This window comes from Chelonoidis abingdonii, chromosome 1, assembly GCF_003597395.2.
Source record: "Chelonoidis abingdonii isolate Lonesome George chromosome 1, CheloAbing_2.0, whole genome shotgun sequence".
Classification (NCBI taxonomy): domain Eukaryota; kingdom Metazoa; phylum Chordata; order Testudines; family Testudinidae; genus Chelonoidis; species Chelonoidis abingdonii.
In genome coordinates this window covers 282,967,464-282,990,022 of record NC_133769.1, presented here as the reverse complement: position 1 = coordinate 282,990,022, position 22,559 = coordinate 282,967,464, and positions in this window count along the sequence as shown.

The following is a 22,559-nucleotide window of genomic DNA, read 5'->3' as shown; positions in this document are numbered from 1 at the left end:
GATCAGGTTGGTTTGGCATGATCTACCTTTTGTAAAACCATGTTGTATTTTGTCCCAATTACCATTGACCTCAACGTCCTTAACTACTTTCTCCTTCAAATTTTTTTCCAAGACCTTGCATACTACAGATATCAAAGTAACAGGCCTGTACTTACTTGGATAACTTTTGTTTTCCTTTCTGAAAAATAGGAACTACGTTAGCAATTCTCCAGTCCTACAATACAACCCCTGAGTTTATTGATTCATTAAAAATTCTTGCTAATGGGCTTGCAATTTCATGTGCCAATTCCTTTAATATTCTTGGATGAAGATTGTCTGGTCCCCTGATTTCATCCCATTAAGCTGTTCGAGTTTGGCTTCTACCTCGGATGTGGTAATATCTACCTCCATAGTCTTGGCCTTCACAATATCCTCTGGCAAGGAGTTCCAGGGGTTGACTGTGCATGGTGTGAAAAAATACTTCCTTTTGTTTGTTATAAACCTGCTACCTATTAGCAGCTAACAGCTAATTTATATCCCATCACTTTATATGTATAGTTGGGATTATGTTTTCCAATGTGCATTACTTTGCATTTATCAGCATTTAATTTCATCTGCCATTTTGTTGTCCAGTCACCTAGTTTCAAGAGATCCTTTTGTTGCTCTTAACAGTTTGCCTGGGATATAACTGTCTTGAGAAGTTTTGTATCCATCTGCAAATTTTACCACTTCAGTGTTTACCCCATATATGAATATGTTGAATATTATTGGGCTCAGTACAGACACCACTATTTACCTCTCTCCATTTTGAAAACTGACCATTTATTACTTTGTTTTGCATTTAAACTTAAGTCTGAATTTCCTGAGTTTCTAGTTCAGGGCTGGCAACCTATGGAATGCATGCCGAAGGCAGCACCCAAGCTGATTTTCAGCAGCACTCATACTGCCCAGGTCCTGCTCGCTGCTCCGGAGGGCTCTGCATTTTAATTTAATTTTAAAAGAAGCTTTTTAAACATTTTAAAAACCTTATTTACTTGACATACAACAATAGTTTAGGTATATATTATCAACTTATAGAAAGAGACTTTCTAAAAATGTTAAAATGTATTACTGGCACGTGAAACCTTAAATTAGAGTGAATAAATGAAGACTTGGCACACCACTTCTGAAAGGTTGCCGACTCGTGTTCTAGTGCTTGGTGGTGGTGGTTGTTTTTATTTGGTTTTTAGTTTTTATCTAAAGTTGCTATTTATTATTAACTGTTGCATACTAATTATTATTATTATTATTATTTTGTATTACCATAGTACAGAACAGCTCCAATCAAGAACTTGGACTACATTGTTCTAAAGAATCCCGACGAAGTGGGTATTCACCCACAAAAGCTCAGCTCCAAACGTCTGTTAGTCTTATAAGGTGCCATAGGATCTTTGCTGCTTTTACAGATCCATACTGTCATAGACAGATAGCTAAGGTACTGTTTTTTTACCTGTAAAGGTTAACAAGGGAACCAACACCTGACCAGAGGACAATCAGGAACCGGATTTTTCAAAGCTCAAGGAGGAATTTTGGGGTGTGGTCCTTTGTCTGTGTCTCTAGTGCTCTCTCGGCTATGAGAGTGATCTCTATCTCCAGGCTTCTCTAATCTTCTGTTTCCAGTGTAGTACATAGGAGAAAGACATAGGCTTATATGTTTTTTTTTTGTATTACATGTGTGTAGTTCTGGAATGTTTAAATTGTATTTCTTTTGGATAAGGCTGTATTCATTTTCTTTGTAGCAATTGACCCTGTTATATTGCCAACCTTATATATAGAGACCATTTTATTGTCTTTTCTTCTTTCATATAAGCCTTTCTTTTTAAAAATGTTGGATTTTTCTTCTATTGGGCCAGGGGATAGGATTCTCGTGCAGGGTTACGCGTCTCTCTCAGGAAAGACTGGGAGGGGGAAATCTCTTAGTATCAGATTTGCAAAAGCTTACTTTTGCAGGGACCTCGACTCGAGGGTGAAAGACCTGATCTCTCTGCTTTGCATTTTCAAGGAATTGAAAATAGGGTGATCGTCCAGGGCACCTCAGGGAGGGAGCCGGAGGAATAAAGAGGAAAAAGGGGAAGGGGGTTATTATGCCTTTGTTGTAGACTCAGGGCATCTGAGTCTTGGGGCGCCCAGGGAGGTTTAGGGGAGACCCAGAGTGAGGCAGGCACATGATTCCCTGTCTTGTGGCAGCTCTATCAGATGCCAAGCCTGGTAATTAAAGCTTGGAGGTTCATGCAGGCACCCCACATTTTGGACGCATAAGGTTCAGAAGGACTTATGCTTATACATGTGCAGCGCATTGGCATAAGAAAGAATCCAGAAGCCAGTAGGAATATTATTTTTATTTTTTCTCTGCTAGGCTTTAAGCAGAGAGAAAGGGTTTGGTTTTAAAAGAGCCGAGAGAAATTTTTTTTTCTGTTTCTCTCATTGCTCAGTTTGGCTTGCATTAAGCAAGGAACATTAGGTTGGAATAGGTCTTTTGTTAAACAATAGTACCTGACTGTCAGTCAAGTACCCAGCGCAAACAACATGAAATAAAGTGTTTTTTTTTGTTCTATTGCTATGAAAAGGTTAGTAGGAGAGAGTTAACAAAAGGGCACTGTTGCTAGGCAGACCCGCAGGAGACAACAGAGAGCGCATTCACACAATAACACCAGAAGGCACCCAAACACAAGAAACAGACATGAGTTCCAAGGATAGATGAAACAGGAACGGAGCACGGCAACAGCCATAGACAATGAAAGTGAACTGAGAGACCATAAGAACTAATTAAGCGTGCTGGCAGATAGCCAAGGAAGAGACAGCCCATAAAAGAGAAACAAGAAGCCAAAGATGCAGCCACCAACGAGAGGCAGGGAGAAACACACCACAAGAATGGAAAACAACAAAAAGAAAGTGAGAGAGGGAAAAACAGAGAAGCGTGAACAGAGTTGAGCAGGCTAGGCGAATGCTCCAGCCATCCTAACAACCTTACCCCAATGATTGTTCCACATCACAGGAAATTCCCACCTAACAGGCGGTGATGACACTCGAGGGCCTTCTTAAAAATTTTTGAGAAGGCCTGCTGGGTACAGCCTCTCTGAAGACCAGTACACTGTAGACTGAGGTCACACTCATTGTGACCCTTAGCAAGAGGGGCGGCTAAAAATCAAGGACAGAATGAAACGATTATAAACTGTTTCAAACCAAGGCCAGATTTAGAATGGGATAACCCGGATCAGTGCCATACAGCGTTCAGAACCCAAAAAGTGGAAACAGATGTGTATTTAAACCCGGACAACCCTATTACGTTGGAGAAAGAATTATGAAGCCTGGATATTCAGAACCAAGTGTTAAATCCCTGGAGAACTGCACCTCCTCATTACAAATGGAGCAGTTCTTGGATGGTGTTCCTGAGGACTAACACGGTACATACAGATGGAAAACCCAAAATCTCACGAGGCGGGGGAGACTTGGAGCCAAAGGATGGAAAGTGCAGAAGCAAGAAACACTTGTCAGAGGAAATGAATACCCCAGGGGGCACACACGACAATAAACCCTACAAACAGAGGGCAACCCAAGACCCCTTCCTACAACCCAAGGAAAGCACAGACACCTTTTTTCCACCTCACCCATCTCGCAGAAACCCACCTCGACCAGTGACCCGTCAGCTGAAGATGCTTTTAAGTAATAATGACCGGGACAACTAATAGGCCAATGCCCAAAGAACCCCCACCGGTTGCAATATACAACCCATCACACAAGATCCCCAGGCCCAGATACCTCTCAAATCCCCTTGGAGCGAAGGGAAAATTTGAGAGTGGGCGGAAAGAAGGTTACCGCGTGGAGAGACACGGGGGCACAAGTGTCAGCTATCCACCAGTCCTACCCCTCTGATACATTGTTCTAGGTTCTGTACAAACAAAGAACAAAAAAGCAGTCCCTGCTCCCAAAGTGCTTACACTCCTATTTAAATTTGACCATTTAAATTGGGTTAACAGCAGTTTTGCATTGCCAAAGCAGAACAAAGTAATTGAATGCATGCCCTAGTTTCCTCCTACCTCTTGCAATCCAAATTACCGTATACACAGCTCCCCCAAGTTTCCTTCTACCTCCCGATCCCTACATTTCCCTGCTCACATGCACCCCAATTTTCCTGTCCCACTTGCCCTCTAGAATCCTTTTCACACAAATCCCCAAATTTGCTTCCTTTATACATACTTCAGTTTCCCCCTCTCTCCTGCCTCCTCACAATTAAATAGATCTGGTGCAATGGGTAAATTTGGAAAAGAAATATTTAGAATTAAGGATAAACTTTTGCCATTTAAAACAAACCTGAATTTACTTCTCAGCAAAGACTGAAGAATAAAAATCTTCCCAAGCGGAACTCATGAAGAATTGCCCTATTTTGAAATAAACACTGCCTCTCACTCTTTCCAATGGGAGTGAAGCCAAGAATGAAGAAGCCATCAGGACGATGTTGGTTTTTTTAAAATTGTTACTTTCTTCAAATGTATCCTATGTACAAGATTTTAGTGAGATTTAAAGTTTGAATAGTCTGCATTATTCCATTATTAAGTTCATTTGGAACAATAATAATAATAATAATAATAATAATAATAATAAAGTTCTGTCACTGGGTGTTAAAGCATATGCTGTATTTTTCAGACATAACAAAGAGGTTGAATCTCTGCTTTCAACTCAACTCAGCCTGGAGTCACAACTGGTACATCCATAATATCCATTTATTCTGTCTTCTCTTTTACACAAATATATAATACATTAGAAATAATCTTTATTCTGTTTTTTGCTTTGTAAAAATGCTCTACAAATGCAATATTTTTTCCCTTTTGTTTATACTTAATCTTTTAGCATAATGTAGCTCTTTATATTTGTCTCCCAGGTCTGTGTTTATATTAAACAGTTGGTGTGGTTCTCTATTAGTTTAATGCTATCTCAGTAAAGGAGCATGAACTATAAGTCTATCTTGAGGTCCCTTGCAGTCTGATAATTCTATAATTTACAGTATCTTTACTCCCTCAATTTTAGTGGAATCTGACTTGATTTTTACAGTGATGTTAGGTCCATTCAGAATCAGGGCCTGTACATTTTCCGCATAAGATCATATCTTATGTTGAAAGGAAATTAAATAGAAATGTGATGGTATTAAAATATTTTATTTCATAATTAAGGTAGATATTTAAAATGAAATGAAATATCAGCAACAATAGTATTTTATTAATTTGTGACACTGAATTAAACCTCTTCATGCTATGAATTCCTCTACATACTCATACTAAATCATGTTTGCACTTTTTATCACAGATTTTGGTAAGGAAAGCAGAGAGTCTTTAAAACAAAATAATTGTTTTCAGACTGCAGCCAGTGTCACTTTGTCAGCACAATTTGTTATTGCCTCAGTATAAAAAGAATAAAATAAAGCAATCTTGCAATGGCAAATATGTAAGATCTTCTCTAAACACATATTTAAATAATGAATCTTACTGCATCTCCAACAACAAAAATGAATCCTTTGCTTGTTGCAAAGATAGTGTTAGTGGAACCCTCTGATTTTTTCACTGAAATATGTCTCACAATGGTAATATCAGAATCAAAATACAATTGCAAAGAAAGTTTACAGCTGAGATGTTCACAACCCATATCTAATAGTCTGTCTTGGGAATAATTACTGGTAATGGGTATCCAAGGGAAATAATTGTCTGCTGCTGTGAATTAGGAGTGCCACAGGTGGTGTTAATCACTTGGAATGTATTGGAGTAGAACAGCAGCCAGAGCAGAAGCCTGCTTAAGTTTGATTTGTGTAACTATTGTTTCTGGACGCTTCAGACATAAATTGACTTCATGGTAGTGATAATGTGCATTCAAGTTGTTATAATGAAAAACAGAGATCGAACTTTAGCTCTTCAATGCACAAGAGGAGTTGGGGGGGAGGAAGTTGTTCTGTGATGTATTTTATAATCTACAGAAACCAAACAGAAGGTCAATAGCTACTTTTATAGGTTGAGTGTGTCGATTGGTGTATTTTGGTAAAAAAAAAAATCACTTATTAGATATTCTAGGACTTTGAATCTGTAACTATTTCGATGTTCTTTATATATATGCAGGGTAGCACATCAGCTACATTTTACATCAATATGATGCATGACCCAGAAACTGAAATGTGTAGAATTTACTTAAAAATAAAATGAAATAATTAAATATAGCGATACCTGGATTTAATTGGAACAAATTTAAACCCACAGAAATAAACTCAGGAGAGCAAACTAGCTTGTGAATGGGATCAAATCCTTTTCAAGATGTAGATTAATTCATATCTTCTAATCTTTCCAAAAGTACATAAATTCTAGACAGACTCAAACACTAAGCCAGCTACTCTTTAAAGAAAAAAATGTCAAAACACCTTAGAGTTCTCTTCTAACAGATAGGAAACCAAAGTCCGATTTAGGAGCCTTTTGTCTGTTATTACTTCTGATATTTTCTGAAGTAATTTTGGAAGCCCTCTGTGTATAGAACTCCCATTTAAATCATTGTGAATTTTGCATGGGGAAACTTGGAAGGATCAGACTGAGAAACTCTGTGGTAAATTAGTTCAAAACTCCAGTAGAGAGATTTGTACCTCTAAAGAAAGGTAAAGAGGGCTGAAGATCTAAAATCAAGTCTCAAGGTCTCAAATGAAGTAAAGAGTTAGGGTTTTTTGTATCTGCTACCATGTGACTTCCTAAAATATATCTTCAAATTATAAGCTACACAATCCAACCTAAACTGTTTTTTATATTTATTATTACTATTATTTACTAAATGCTTTGCACTGTATTAATTAAACTCATACAGCAAACCTGTGAAGAGGGAAAGTATTACAGTCCTCATTTTACAGATAAGTTAGTTGAAGAAGCACAGATTTTAGGGGTCTTGGCCAAAGTCAGACAGCCATCTGATGGACAGCAGGGAAAAGAACCCAAGTCTCCTGATTTTGCAGTCCTGTGCTTTAGCCATTAGAATTGGGGCCATCCCCTATTTAACTTCTTGCAGATTTCTAGATGTAGGATAACCAGGTAGAACAAAAAATGAAGAAAAATGCAAAACTGTTCTGACTGGAGAAAGAAAATAACTGTAGGTGTGAGCAATAGCACAGAGCTTATTGCAGAGGAAATGGAGAAGACCTTTGTCTGAGGGGTGTGAGGGTATATCTACATGGCAGCTGAGAAGTGTAATTCCCAGTTTAGGTAGATATATGTATGCTAGTTCTGCTCGAGCTAGTGTCTAAAACAGGGGTCGGCAACCTCTGGCACGCGGCTCGCCAGGGTAATCACCCTGGCAGGCCGGGCCAGTTTGTTTACCTGCTGTATCGGCAGGTTTGGTGGACCGTGGCTTCCACTGGCTGAGGTTCACTGTCCCAGGCCAATGGGGGCTGCAGGAAGCATTGTGGATGAGGGATGTGCTGGCTGTGGCTTCCTGCCACCCCCATTGGCCTGGGACGGCGAACAGCGGCCAGTGGGAGCCATGGTCTGCTGAACCTGCTGACGTGGCAGGCAAACAAACTGGCCCGGCCTGCCAGGGCGCTTACTCTGGCAAGCTGTGTGCCAGAGGTTGCTGACCCTGGTCTAAAACAACAGAGTGGGCAGGATGACAATGGTGGTGGCTCAGGCCAGCTACCAAAGTACATGCATAGGGGGTTAAGTGGGATTATACTCTGGGGGCTAGCTCAAGCCGTCACCCATGCAGCCATAGCCATACTGCTGTTTTTAGAGTTAGTGTGTGTATGTCTATCCAATCTGGGAATCATACCTCCCAGATGCTGTGTAGGTGTTCCTTGAGTGGCTGGGAAACAAGCACTGGATCCTAAAATAGCATCAGTCCTTATCCTTATTGGGGAGAAACTCAATATTGCAAATGAATTTTCTCAGAGGATTGACACATCACAAAGGAGGATATCAGATCTATTTTTATATTGTCTCCAATGTGATTGGATTCATAAACAAGATGGAAAAAAAACCCAAGTTTCTGAGGATGCAGAAAGTCAAAACTGAAGAGAAACTCTGTATCATCTGCTTTACTTAAGGTAATGGAATGACTGAAGTGCTATAGAATACTTTGTGTAATGACTCTCAAAACTTACACAATTGGAATGTAAAACAAATGGATAAAGGCCCCACAAAAATACCATAATACACCTGTACATTTTCAGATAACGTTCCAGATGTGGCTAGGAAGAAAATCGTTATTAAGATTCTCACTTTTATATAGTCCAAGATTTCTTGATATATCTGCAAAAAAAGAATGTAAAGCATTCATGACAGTAAAGAATCAACAGGCACACAGGTGCAGTGGGTACAATACTATTGCTGACAACCACATCTCAGAAAGACAGCAACTTAGCAGTGTCACATGAAACCTTACTGTGGAATGATGTCTTCCTTGCTCAGAGGTGCCCATCTACATCATGATCGTCAGTGAAACAGTGAAGAGAGCTTGCTTTTAAGTATCTTCATTTGTCTTCTTTTCTTCTCTGAGTTGTGATAATGATATAGCCTGGAAGAAAGAAAATGTGCTGTCTTGTAAATCCAACATCCCTTCTTCAAAGGCACCAGGCAACATTTCTGAAAGAGTCTAAGTGACTTAGGGGCCTAAGACTATTTTCAAAAGTGAATTAGGCACCTAGCATCAGACAATGTTCAGTGCAACAGAGATGTTTTCCTTCTACAGGAAGCTTTGGCAGATGATCCACCCCAGGACTGAGACTGGGAGAAAGCTGACAGGTCCGGAGGAGCAAGTGGTTCAGACAGAGACATCCCTTAGGGGAGGATTTATTAATGGAGATTCTCTATTTCCTAGTAAGGAGAAGAAGATTGAAGATGATAAAATACATGTACAATTTGATGAGAAGCAGTCAAATAAAAAAAAGTCCCAATCAGTTACATCATGTAATGGCAGACAGCTAAAAAGTGAAGTTTTTAAAGTGCTTATGTGCCAGTTCTAGGAGTCTAAATAATACGGTGGTTGAACTAGAGTGCCTCATATTAAATGAGGATATTGACATAATAGGCATCACAGAAACTTGGTGGAATGAGCATAATCAATGGGACACAGTAATACCAGGGTATAAAATATATCGGAAGGACAGAACAGGACATGCTGGTGGGGGAGTGGCACTATATGTGAAAGAAAGTGTAGAATCAAATGAAATACAAATCTTTAATGAACCAAACTGTACCACTGAATCTCTATGGATAGTAATTCCATGCTCTAATAAGAAGAATATAGCAATAGGGATATATTTCCAACTGCCTGACCAGGATGATGATAGTGACTTTGAAATGCTCAGAGAGATTAGAGAGGTTAATAAAATAAAATAAAAAATGCAATAATAATGGAGGATTAAAACTATCCCCATATTGACTAGGTACATGTCACCTTAGTACAGGATGCTGAGATAATGTTTCTTGACAACTTAAATGACTGCTTCTTGGAGCAGCTAGTCCTGGAACCCACAAGAGGAGAAGAAATTCTTGATTTAGTCCTAAGTGGAGCATAGGCTCTGGTCCAAGAGGTGAATATAGCTGGACCGCTTGGTAATAGTGACCATAATATAATTACATTTAGCATTCCTATGGTGAGGAAAACCACAGCAGCCCAACACTGTTGTATTTAATTTCAGAAAGGGGGACTATACAAAAATGAGGAAGTTAGTGAAACAGAAATTAATAGGTACAGTGCAAAAAGTGAAATTCCAGCAAGCTGCATGGAAGCTTTTTAACGATGCCATAATGCAGGCTCAACTTAAATGTGTACCCCAAATTAAAAAAAAAAAACATAATAAGAGAACAAAAACCATGCCAAAAAGTGTAAAAATATAATTAGGAAGGCCAAAAAAGAATTTGAAGATCAGCTAGCCAAAGACTCAAAAAATAATAGCAAATAAAATCCCCCAAAACCCAGTACATTGGAAGCAGGAAACCTGCTACACAACCAGTGGGGCCACTGGACGATTGAGATACTAAAGGGGCACTCAAGGATAATAAAGCCATTGCAGAGAAACAGAATGAATTGTTTGCATTAGTCTTCGTGGCTGAGGATGTGAGATTCCCAAACCTTAGCCATTCTTCTTAGGTGACAAATCTGAAGATTGAGGTGTCATTAGAGGAGGTTTTGGAACAAATTGATAAACTAAACAGCAATAAGTCACCAGGACCGAATGGTATTGACCCCCAAGTTCTGAAGGAACTCAAATGTGAAATTGCAGAACTCCTAACTGTAGTCTGTAACCTATCATTTAAATCAGCTTCTGAACCAAATTACTGGAGGATAGCTAATGTGATGCCAATTTTTAAAAAAGGGCTCCAGAGATGATCCTGGAAATTACAGGCCAGTAAGACCAAATTCAGTACCCGGGAAACTGATTGAAACTGTGATAGAGAACAAAATTGTCAGACAGGTAGATGAACAGAATTTGTTGGGGAAGAGTCAACATGGTTTTTGTAAAGGGAAATCATACCTCACGAATCTACAAGAATTTTTTGAAGGGGTCAATAAGCATGTGGACAAGGGGGATCCAGTGGATATAGTGTACTGAGATTTTCAAAAAGCTTTCGACAACGTTCTTCACAAAAGACCCTTAAGCAAAGTAAGCTGTCATGGGATAAGAGGGAAGGTCCTCTCCTAAAGCTGGTAACTGGTTAAAAGATAGGAAACAAAGAGTAGGAATAAATGGTCAGTTTTCAGAATGAAGAGAGATAAATAGTGGTGTCCCCAGGGGTCTGTACTGGGACCAGTCCTATTCAACATATTCATAAACGATCTGGAAAAGAGGGTAAACAGTGAGATGGCAACATTTGCAGATGATACAAAACTACTCAAGATGATTAAGTCCCAGGAAGACTGTGAAGAACTACAAAAGGATCTCTCAAAACTGAGTGACGGGGCAACTAAATGGCAGATGAAATTCAATGTTGATAAATGCAAAGTAATGCACATTGGAATACATAATCCCAAGTATACATATAAAATGATGGAGTCTGAATGATCTGTTACCACTCAAGAAAGAGAACTTGGAGTCATTGTGGATAGTTCTCTGAAAACATCAACTCAATATGCAGTCACATTCAAAAAAGTGAACAGAATGTTGGCCATCATTAAGAAAGGGATAGATCAGGGATTGGCAACCTTTAGCATGTGGTCTGTCAGAGAAATCCGCTGGCAGGCCAGGACAGTTTGTTTACCTGCAGTGTGAGCAGGTTCGGCTGATCACAGCTCCCAGTGGCTGCGGTTTGCCATTCCAGGCCAATGGGGGCTGTAGGAAATGCTGCCCAGCATGGTGAACCACAGCCGGTGGGAGCTGCGATTAGCCGAACCTGCAGAAACTACAGGTAAACAAAGCGTCCCGGCCCGCCAGCAGATTTCCCTGACGGGCCACGTGCCAAAGGTTGTGAGCCCTGGGATAGATAATACGACAGAAAATATCATATTGCATCTGTATAAATCCATGGTACGCCCACATCTTGAATACTGAGTGCAGATGTGGTCAGCCCATCTCAAAAAAATATACTGGTACTGGAAACGGTTCAGAAAAGGGCAACAAAAATCATTAAGGGTATGGAATAGCTTCTGTATGAGGAGAGATTAATACATCTGGGACCTTTCAGCTCGGAAAGAGATGCCTAATAGTGGATATGATAGAGGTTTATAAAATCATGAGTGGTGTGGAGAAAGTAAATAAGGAAGTGCTATTTACTCCTCATAACACACGAACTAGGGGTCACCAAATGAAATAAATAGGCAGCAGGTTTAAAATGAACAAAAGGAAGTATTTTTTCACACAACACACGGTCAACCTGTGGAACTTGGAACTGGGTCTCATGAATTTGCCATTCTGGCCACAATGTTGTTTTATACACTCGCTCAAGTGGAGATAGCACATGTATGTCTACCCAAGCTGGGAATTACACCTCCTAACTGCTGTGTAGGTGTATCCTCAGACTTCTGAAACAAAGGTCTTCTGAAGGTGGACCTCTCTATCCTTCTTAGCTTGGGAACTTAAGGGTTTGAAACTACACATTTACTGGAAATATGCAATTCTCCAAGGCAATGGGGCATTGCCAATGTCCATCAAAAATTGAGATACTCCCTCACATAAGGATCAGTGCTTGACTCTCGGAGAATTGGATGACACCATCCTGGATGAATTAAAGTTAAAAGAACTAAAAATTGGAATGGGCAACTGAACAACTAAAATTACACTATAAAACTCCTAAAACTGTCAGCTAAAAGCCTAAAAAAGATGGGCTGGCAATCTCTTGTAGAGTCTGAATCCATCTCTAAGCCATCAGGTGATGATCGGAATTGAATGGCAGTGGATGCACCTCATCTTTGTATGCCCTTCCGGTGGAGCACAAGGGCCAAAGAGTGCATGCACACCCTATGAGTATTGCTAGTCAATAGGACTCCAGTCTCTGGCACAGGAGGCTCATGATCACTATGAGTGAACTGTGCATATGGAGAATAACTCAAAGGAGAATCTTTCTTTAGAAAGACAAAATGATATCCAATCAATTTTGGTATTTGTTTAATAGCATCAAAAACTGATGTCCACATTAGCTCTCTAAATGGATCAAACCAACAGATATTTATACTTAGAGCACAATTTTCAAAAAGCCAAGAGTTCATGCAAAAGTGCATGTGTAACTGTGTGCCTATTTTGTACCTGTAATTGTGGCAACTATGCATGGGTTTCTATGCACAAATGGCCAGTAAGGTGTCTGAATATTTGAATAGTTAAATCTCCAACTTTTGCATGCTATTGTATTAACTGTGCATGCAGAATAAGCACAAACTTGCCCAGGTGGCCAAGATATTAAGATGAGTGTGATTAACAATACCAAAAGCCAAGGGAAGCTAAGGATGGATAGAGTAGGAGCCCTGAGATTTGGCTAGGAAGAGGTTACTAGAGAGCTTGATAGATTGAGTGAAGAAACCCTTATTGGAGTGGATCCAGGATGGGCTTGGAGGAGAGGGACTGGAAACGACAATTGTAAACTTGACATTCACTATGCTAAGATATGAATGAGGTGAAGGGAGATGAGAGTGTTGGAGAAGCAAATGGGATTGAGGGACCTTTCCTGAGAATCAGGTTGTAGTAAGTAGAGGCCCTAAGATATAAACCTTGATATCAGAGGCCCAGTATGAGGCCTGAGGCCTAAACTAAAGTAATGGTCAAGACTTTGCTAACATAAAGCAAAGTTAAGCTGTGAGCCAGAGGCAAGCCCTGCTCACAGAAGCTGGCAAGGAAAGGGCTGATGCTGCAGAAAAAGACATAGCTAAAAGGTACTGGACACCAGATATCAGAACATTCGCATAGTTGTACACTCCACACAGATAATAAGGAACAGACTAACCCATCCCAATGACAGGAGCAAAAGGGTATTATGATGGACAGAGTTGTTTTGTTCGAACCAACATGTACAAGATGAGAGGCGGTACCTTACTGCGTAGAGGGGTTGCACCTCATACCTCAGGAGTAATGTGTAACTTGTTTGTACCTGTGTATAAGAATGCATCCCTGGGGCCGTGTCTTTGTCCAGCCAACGGGGCAGTGGAAAGTCCCGCCACTGACTGAGCCGAGTCCATTGCCAAAGGGCACTTTCTCATAGCATGCCCTGAGCTAGAGTAAAAATCTACAGGGAATTACTATTGTGTCCAATATGGCAATAAACCTGGCCAACGTGCCTTCCTACCTTACTAGACTCTGTGGTCATTGGGGGTTCCTTTCAGGTCTGCTGTGTCAGCTATCTGCGCAGAGCTGGGACAGCACACAGAGGGAACATACGCACACAGCCGAGTGACATCAACGTTAAAAAGAGCAGAGCACCACACCAGTAGCATCTGACAACACAGGTTAGGGGACTAACACATGCATTTATTTAGAAGGGAAGAAGCCAGAGGACAGGCAGAATGAGTGTTAGGAGAACGTGGGGAGAATGGGGGTCACTGAGGCAAGTGGAGGGCTCAGAACAGAAGAGCAGGGAAGAGACTTTATAGAAGATCCAGTGGAGAGGGATTTAGAAGGAGAAGGGGGACAATCATAAATTGTGGGGAAGATCATATCAGATTTTATTGATTTTCTCTGAAAACAATACATTTCCAATACTTAGGTTGTCTGGGTAACATCTTGATTGTCAGGGTAACACTACATTCTCATCATGCAATCACATCCTGTATAGACTGTATTGCTAATTCTTTTTCTTACATAGTTCAAATCACTACTATGACACTAGATTTTCCTTATAATACAGAGAAAGAAATGTCTTTCAGTTCAGTACTATAGTCAGTTGTATGTTTCCACTGATAATATACCGAGTAATGCATATTAGTATTTTTCTATTATAAATTCAAGCAAATACAACAAGTAATGGTAGATTAACATATCAATGCATTTATATTGACTCTGATGGTAATCTGGCCTACTGCTTCCATTATGATTAAATGCAACAGTTAATGGAAGCAAATGCATCTCTCTGTAGCTGACTGTGTGTCCCTCTGACTGCAGTGAGTTTGGGAAAAAGGGGAAAGGTATGCATTTATCATAAAGTAAGAGACCAGTTTTGAAACTTTGCCATACGATTTATAAATCTCTTGTATCATGGTGTTGTATCATTTTGTCTTGAACCCACAAAGTATTACTATAGTGAAGAAATGTTGTTTGAAAGTTACTTTATTTTCCATATTTTATTATAGCCCAGCATATCCCACCACTTAAAGAAAAATAAATAAATAATTTATTCTACCAGATTATCTTTCCATCATTAATCTTGCAATTATATATACCCAAAATGTGTTAGATTCCTCACCACTGGAGTCAGAATCCCTACCTTGAGGAATTTAAAATCTAAAACAAAATAGACAAATAATGAGGAATGGAAGTGTACAAAGCATGTGACTGAGGGCTTGGCTACATTGGCACTTTACAGCGCTGCAACTTTCGCGCTCAGGGGTGTGAAAAAACACCACCCTGAGCGCTGCAAGATGCAGCGCTGTAAAGTGTCAGTGTAATCAGGGCGGCCGCCCTGGGAGCACGGCTCCCAGCGCTGCACGCTACACCCATAAGGGATGTGGTTTACAAGCAGCGCTGGGAGAGCTCTCTCCCAGCGCTGCAGCTCTGACTACACTCACATTTCAAAACGCTGCTGCGGCAGCGCTCCCACAGCGCTGCCAGGGCAGCGCTTTGAAATTTCTAATGTAGCCATACCCTAAATGAGCACTGATGTTCAGCATATATCTAGTACAGCCATGGTTTTTGTTTGATCAGTCTGTCTCCTCATCACTTATGTCTGAACCCTTGTGTTGTCTGAAACAAGGTTAGACCCTACGGACTAGTCAGATGACAACTGGTGTACTTTCCGATAAAAGGAAGCTTTGGATAAATGAAGTTGGGGCAACTGTGGTTGTACCATAAATGTCAAAAATGTGAAATCGGTGAAATGCTATTAAATAAGAAGACAAAGATGAAAGAGAGATAACACCAATTTTCCTCACTATTTATCCATGTGCTTAGTTTTTACTTCTCTGCATAGCTGTTCTTTCCCATGCTACTTTGTGAAATTAGCTATTAAACTGTAAGACATGATATATTGTTAATGAACAAAAGGCAGGCCCATGTTTGATTTAGGCCTGTCCCAACACACCTTTTGACTGATGGCAGTGCCACAATTTTTCTTTAGCACTTTTGTATTGGTGGTAACCATTTGCAGTGTGGGGCCTTTCATTTTAATTACCCATGCTGTGCCTACACAGAGCTAATGTTCTTAGGACTGATAGCAACTGAAAAACAAAATAATGCCACAGAAGCTACACTCTAGCTAAACAATGTATTGTAGCAACTAAAAATTAATGCACTCACCTATCAAAACTTCTTAACCTGACCATTAAAGTATTTAGTTGTTTGTCATTAAAAACAGAAAATATTGCCTGGCCTATCTCATACACAAACCAACATCAAGTGCAATTAAGAAACACCTTTATCATTTATTGTTTCTAAATAACTTTATAGTCAGGTGTGTGTGTGTGAATGTCCACTGGTATAAAAAAAAAACGGAAGGCAAGATCCCCAGCTCGCAGAAATAATTGTATCTCTAATTGACTTCAGTAGAGCTGCATAAGTTGATATGAGCTCAGGATCTGGCTCTGCATCTTTAAGCATTGAGTAAAATTCATTTCTCATTTGTTATTGTTTGAAAAGGAAAACTAACAGTGCATTTTTGTATGCACATATTTTACAGCATAAAATAACAGTATTTATCTGCCAAAATGGTTGGTTAATTTCTGATTTAAGGATGATGAATATTTTCTGGTTCAGTCTTTTCCTGTGACTGTGTATATAGGCATTTATGTCAAACGTAAATCTAAATAAATCAAGTAGTTTGAGGAAGATCCTTTAGCAACTTACTACAAAACATGAATGGTGCCCTTTACCTCCAGTAAAATGCAGTTAGCATTATAAGTGAGTGACATTTGAGAAAACAAAACTATCTCTACATATCCTATATATAACCAACAAGCAGTTAAAGCTCAGAAGAGCCAAGAGAAGCTACCAGTCATTTGTGTGGGTTGAGGTTGGCGAGTTTGGTGGGGCAACTGACCCATCCCCATGCGATAGAGGGCTAGAGTAGGCCAGAGCGGCTGTGTAGGCCAGCAGTAAATCAGAGAAGGGCCTACTGAGAGCCAATCAGGGCTAAGGGTAGGCCCTATATAAAGGCTGCCTAGGAGAAGAGCAGGCAGTCTCTCCCAGGCCTTTGAAGGGGGAAGGTCTGCTTCCTGAGTGAGGAGGCCAGCACCCTGGACAGTGCAGTGCTTAGCAGGCCCAGAGAGTGTAGGAGAGCTGCAGGACCTGACCAGGAGAGCCTACCAGGTGCCAAGGGGCTAAAGGGGAAGTGGCCCGGGGAGAGAAACAGACAAGGAGAGAGAAGGAGGGCAGGAAGGCTGCCACCAAAGGGTCCTTGGACTGGGACTCGGTGTAGAGGGTGGGCCTTGGTTCCCCACATCCCACTTGAATGAACACCCAGCCACTGGATGTGGCAATAGAGGACTGCATCAGATCCATGACACGAGGGGTTAGACTCTGGGGTGTGGTTGATCACTGCGGCTGGGGCACAGAGGAAGACTACTGTTAACCTGCCCCCCAGAAGGGGGTGAGGATGGACTAAGGGGCACTACTGGAGAAAAGTGGCCTGAAGGAGATGCCGCTGAGCGGGGAGCAATGCAGGTCCAAATGCCAGCAGAGATGGATGGGACGCCACCGGCACAGGGCACTCTGCATGACCTGAGCTAATTCAGAGCTAACAGCAGGAAACACTGCAGTGGTGAGTCCTAAACCCATCACAGGGAGTATGAGAGTCATGGAGCAAATGTTTGGACAAACAGAAATCCAAAGTTTTACGAGGTTGTTCTCTGTGGAGCCCAACCCCCAGAACTGTTGCAGGCCACTCACCTTCCCACACAGCGTGAGACTTGTGGCTGTCCTTCCCTTGTATGCCTTTTAAAGGGGGTAAAGGAGGATTTAATAATTAATTATGGGAACTAATGATGAAAGGTGCTATGAAAATTAAATTATTGCTCATAGCTTTATTCTGAAGCACAAAAATACCTGTCTGTGACAAGAAAAAGACATGAGACAATTGATCTGAGAAATGCATTCAGTATTTTTAAATCTTGTCTGAATTTGTGTCATCTGGAAAACTTTAAATCTGAAGGGTGAGTATGGCTAATATTCAGGGCTTAAAAAAAGATTCTTGTATTTCAAGCATGCTCCTTTGTGTTTTTTCCCATGATGCCCCTCATGCATGGGGGAAACTCCCTGGATACATTCATAAAGCATCCCCCATTCATAAAGACTGTCATGCTTACCAGTATTGTCTCATTATTTGCTTGTGTTTCCCTGTCTGTTGTATCCACCTATTGTCTCCTGTAATAAACTTTGGGGCAGGAATTATCTTTTTGTTCTGTGTTTGTACAGCACCTAGCATAATGGAGGCCTGATCAATGACAGGGGTTCCTATCACTATTACCCAGGGTTCTTTCAACCCAAAGCTCTTGGTAACTTTACTCTGTGCGAGTAGGTGTCAGGAAATAAATCAGGGAAGACACTTATTAAAGAAACCTAGTTAAGTAAGCATTTCAATAATCAAGCAAGAAGTTCCTTCTGACTATTGATTAACCAGGTGTGGGTTTTTCCAGAGTGTGCAGCCTTGAGATCCCAATAGACATTTCTGGGACACATCCTGCTCTTCTAAAATGTATCAGCAACTTCAACACAATTCTTATCAGAAAGGACGCGGGGTCAAGCTGCCCTTTCTGTGGCAGCCAAAACTCCGTCCCCTCCTGCCTTGGTCAAGCTGAGATTGCTGAATGGCCAATTTACAACTTGCTGACTAGGCTGCCTTTAATAATAAGTCATAGTGGTTTCAAGCACTTTACTGGTTTGCCAAAGTCTCCCCGTACATCACAATACAAATAATTATTTTATTAAAATATGGCAATAGGGTGCTGGGCCTTGAAGCTACCATAATCTTGGGTAAATTCAAGGGCACATTCAGGCAGCATTAGGGATAATCTTTGTAAACTGAAACCTTTAGCAACTTACCACAAATCCTGTGCCAAAATACTGTGCACAACCAAAAACTTTCTTTGTGGTATACTTCCATAGCAGACTCAGAAAATGGTCCATCTGGTGGGATATACATCATCAGCAGTGATCCCCAGCCTGGAGTGCAAGGGGTTCAAGGACAGCTCTGTGTCCAGGTGGCCCCACCACACCTGCAAAGCCTTCACAAGCTAGAGGCATGGCTTACAAAGGGAAACAGAGCAGCTCAGAGGAGGCAGGCAGTGGAAGGAAGCAGAGGGCTGTTCTAACCAGGAAGTGCTGGCCAGGAGCTCATTGCCTCAGACATGACAATGTAGATCTGTGCAAACCTGCAAAGGTGAGGCAGGTGCCTGAATGCACAGGTCAAAGATTAGATTGAAGATTCTGTGACTTACTCCATGAAATTTAAGGAGGCTGGGGTAGGAGTCATCTGGGGGGCTGTGTCTGCTTATTATGACAAGATGCACAGTGTAGCTGCCCACCACTGGGCCCTGGCCTAGAGCCTGATGGAGAAGGTGGGCCCACTGTTCTCTGCTTACTCTGAGAGGACATTACTATACAGAAGCCTTCACCTTGGGTGAGAATCCTGTTGAAAAAGACCTTGACTGTTCCAGGGCCCAGACCCCTGTTGTATCAACCAGGCAAGATACTAACAAACTTCAACAGGATTTTATTTTTAAAATGGAAACCTCTTTACCAAGCTGCTGCTGCTGCACCCTCTGTAATTCTCACTCTGCCTCCTCAACTCCTTTCCCCTCTTCCTGTTTCCAGTCCTTTCAGATTCCCAACAGCCAGTGCTCCTCAGTTCTAATAATTACAAGTAACATCTAAATACCACAACTCCAATGCTCCTGTGTTAAAATGGAGGACCAGAAACCCTTGGGGCAGGAGTGCTGACAGATAGGAGTGTGTTTCCAATGGAGAGATGACCTGTCAACTCCTGCCTGGCACTGTTGGCAGTTGCTCTACAGTCCCACACAAAAGATCTGTAAACTCCCAAATTGGGGATGTGTTCTGAGATAACATGACAGGACTCAGGGCAAGACAAAAATACCATACTACATAGGTTACCCTAGGAAAACATCATAATTTTATAACAGAAAATGGGATAAATTACTCCTGATATCAATAACATCAGTCTGCTGTCTAAACAAACATGCATTCCATTGTCACAAAATATAAATGATTCACTGGATGTCCAGGTAGGGTGACCAGATAGCAAGTGTGAAAAATTAGGACAAAGGGTGGGGGGTAATAGGAGCTTATCTAAGAAAAAGACTGCAAAATCGGGACTGTCCCTATGAAATTGGGACATCGGATCACCCTATGTCCAGGACAGGGCTGGATGCAAACAGTGTGTGTGGGACAGGGCAGGTAGCCTTCTCCTCAGACTGTAAAGTGTTCAAATAGGGGGTTGCACATTTCCAGAAATGATAGCTTCCTATTTCAAATTCTGCTATGTATGTAGCAGTGCTCCTGTCTTCCCAAGAACAGGGCCTTATTCTCCACTTCCTCCCTCTTTTACTGTCCTTTCAAAGTGTACTCAAATCAGAATAATAGCATTTTGCATGGACATTAATGATTTCTGAAGGGTCAATGTAACAGAGAATCAGACCTATAGTACCTACAGCATCTGCAATTACTACGAACAGTTTCTTTCCATGTGATGTATGAACTTATATTGCTCATTCTTGTGATAGATGTTTGCAGCTTTTAATACTTTTAGCACATTTTCACAAGAAAGGTGGAGGCAGTAAATATTGCCTATAGTGCTTAAATGACACTAATTGATGGAATTCTATTCCTCTGATTTTTTTTCTTCTGATTTTAATAAGGTTACAGCATGATGGTTCTCATTTCCTTCATAAAAACTTTCACTGTCTTTTCTTTCCTTGTGGAAAGGATACAGCGCAGAATGTTGAAATGAATCTAGCTGACATTTGCTGCCTCTGCAGAGATAGCAGATTGTTTTCTTTGAAGAAATTTGGCTGTCATGAAACAAGTTTTAGAGAAGTTACAACTGGAAACTATTTTCTAGGCAATTCCTACCATAGGGCCATATCACACCATCTATTTTAAAGCAATAGCACCTATTGATTTTGCTAAGGAGCTTATCTTAAAAATCAATGGCATGATATGGCCTGTGGATTCCATAGGCATATGAGAATCATGAAGATGTCATACACAGAGGTGTAAGTGGCCATAAACAAAAGATTGTTTGAAGGGGAGTTTATCAGAGAATTGACCCACTATTCTGCAGAGGAAGAAGGGTATGTGAAGAATTCCTAACATATGCAGCAACCTATGTGAAATAGCAACATAACTGTGGGAAATCAAGAAAAGAGAAGGCCAAGGGCTTGTGCTTGTGTGGGTCACTCCTCCTTTTCTCACCCCAAGCAAAATCACAATCTTTGCACTCACTTCAACTTTCTTGAGTGCAAGGCAGAGTGCCATCTCATTGCCTATGAAACTGATGGTACTTAAACTGTGGACTAGAATCGAGCGTGCAGCTGAACTGTACTCAGCTGTCCGTTATCTTCCTGTCTCTGACTCAATGTTCCAAGTGTAACTGGTCAGTTAAATGCATTTATGGCAGCTTTGTGTGACCACAGTGTATTGGAAACCCTGACACTCAGTTGTTAAGTTGTCAAAATGTTTTTTTTTTTTTGCTATTCCCCAGCTCTACACATAATCTAGTACCCTGTCCATCACCCCTTTCAATTTTCATCAAAAGTCAAAATGAGTGAGGCAATGGCTTTTTATTTTTTAAGTAACTAATGGATGTAATAAGTGAAAAAGAAAGCAGTTCTAGCCAACTGTAAATATTGCACAGATATATAAAGCCAATCAAAAGCAAGTAATATAAGTTAATTTATTTATGACACATGGCACTTTTGGAAAGGGGCATTTTCTATTCTGTAAGTAAATGCTTTAAGAACCTGGTGCAGAGGGACAGCAGAGTATCAATTGTTTTGCTTCCACATCTCCAGAATAATTTGTTATTATTACTTTAAAATTAAAAAGTGAGAAGATGCTTTAGTATTAGCTCCTATATTTATAATTCACTTCATTTTCTGCTTGCCTGAAGCATAATTAATTTGATAGGTATCTTTTAATTCTCAAGTAGCTTTTAGGAATACCAGTTTAATGCTGCTCTAAACAATGTGCTATTCATTAATTTATGTATGCTCCCACTTTACACAGCATTAATATATTATGGGACAGATTTGGTTCTTGGATGAGACACTGGAAAAAATGAAATCAAAATTTTGTTCTATGACCCATATTGACACTTTCTGACATTCAAAGACACAAAACAAGAGGAGTGACTAAAAATGACGTCTGGCTTGTGGGCTACAATTCCACTACATGGTCGTCTACTGGGGTTGGGGATGTTGGCAGAGCAAAAAACAACTTCTAATGGAAAGCACAGGAATATTAATCCCAAATCCTGTGGATATCAACCTGTCCCACAATCTGCCAGCAGCAAAGGAAACATGGCTACCAGTACATCCCCTGGCATTCCTGCAGTTGCCAACCCAATGCAACCTATTCACTCATGCATGCTTAATAATATGGGGTGGAAGAGGGCTTCCTGCATGACCACAGGGCTAGTGACAACTGACTCCTACAGACACAAGAGGTGGAGAAGGCTGCAATCTTGGCCCAGTGGAGCAGAGACCCCCAGCTAGGACTCTGAGCAGGAAGATAAGCCCCTGTCCTCAGGAGAGGCTACCCTATTGCTTAATGGCTCAGTCCTTGGGCAGGAGCCTCTCAGCAGCAGAATGGCCTCCCACATGGCTGGGGATGGACTCCTCTTCCTTGCAACCTGGGCCTATGGTCTCTGCTCTGCCCTGACAGGACTGCAGCCTTCTCCACACCTTGTGTCTGCAGGGTTCAGGTGTTACCAGCCTCA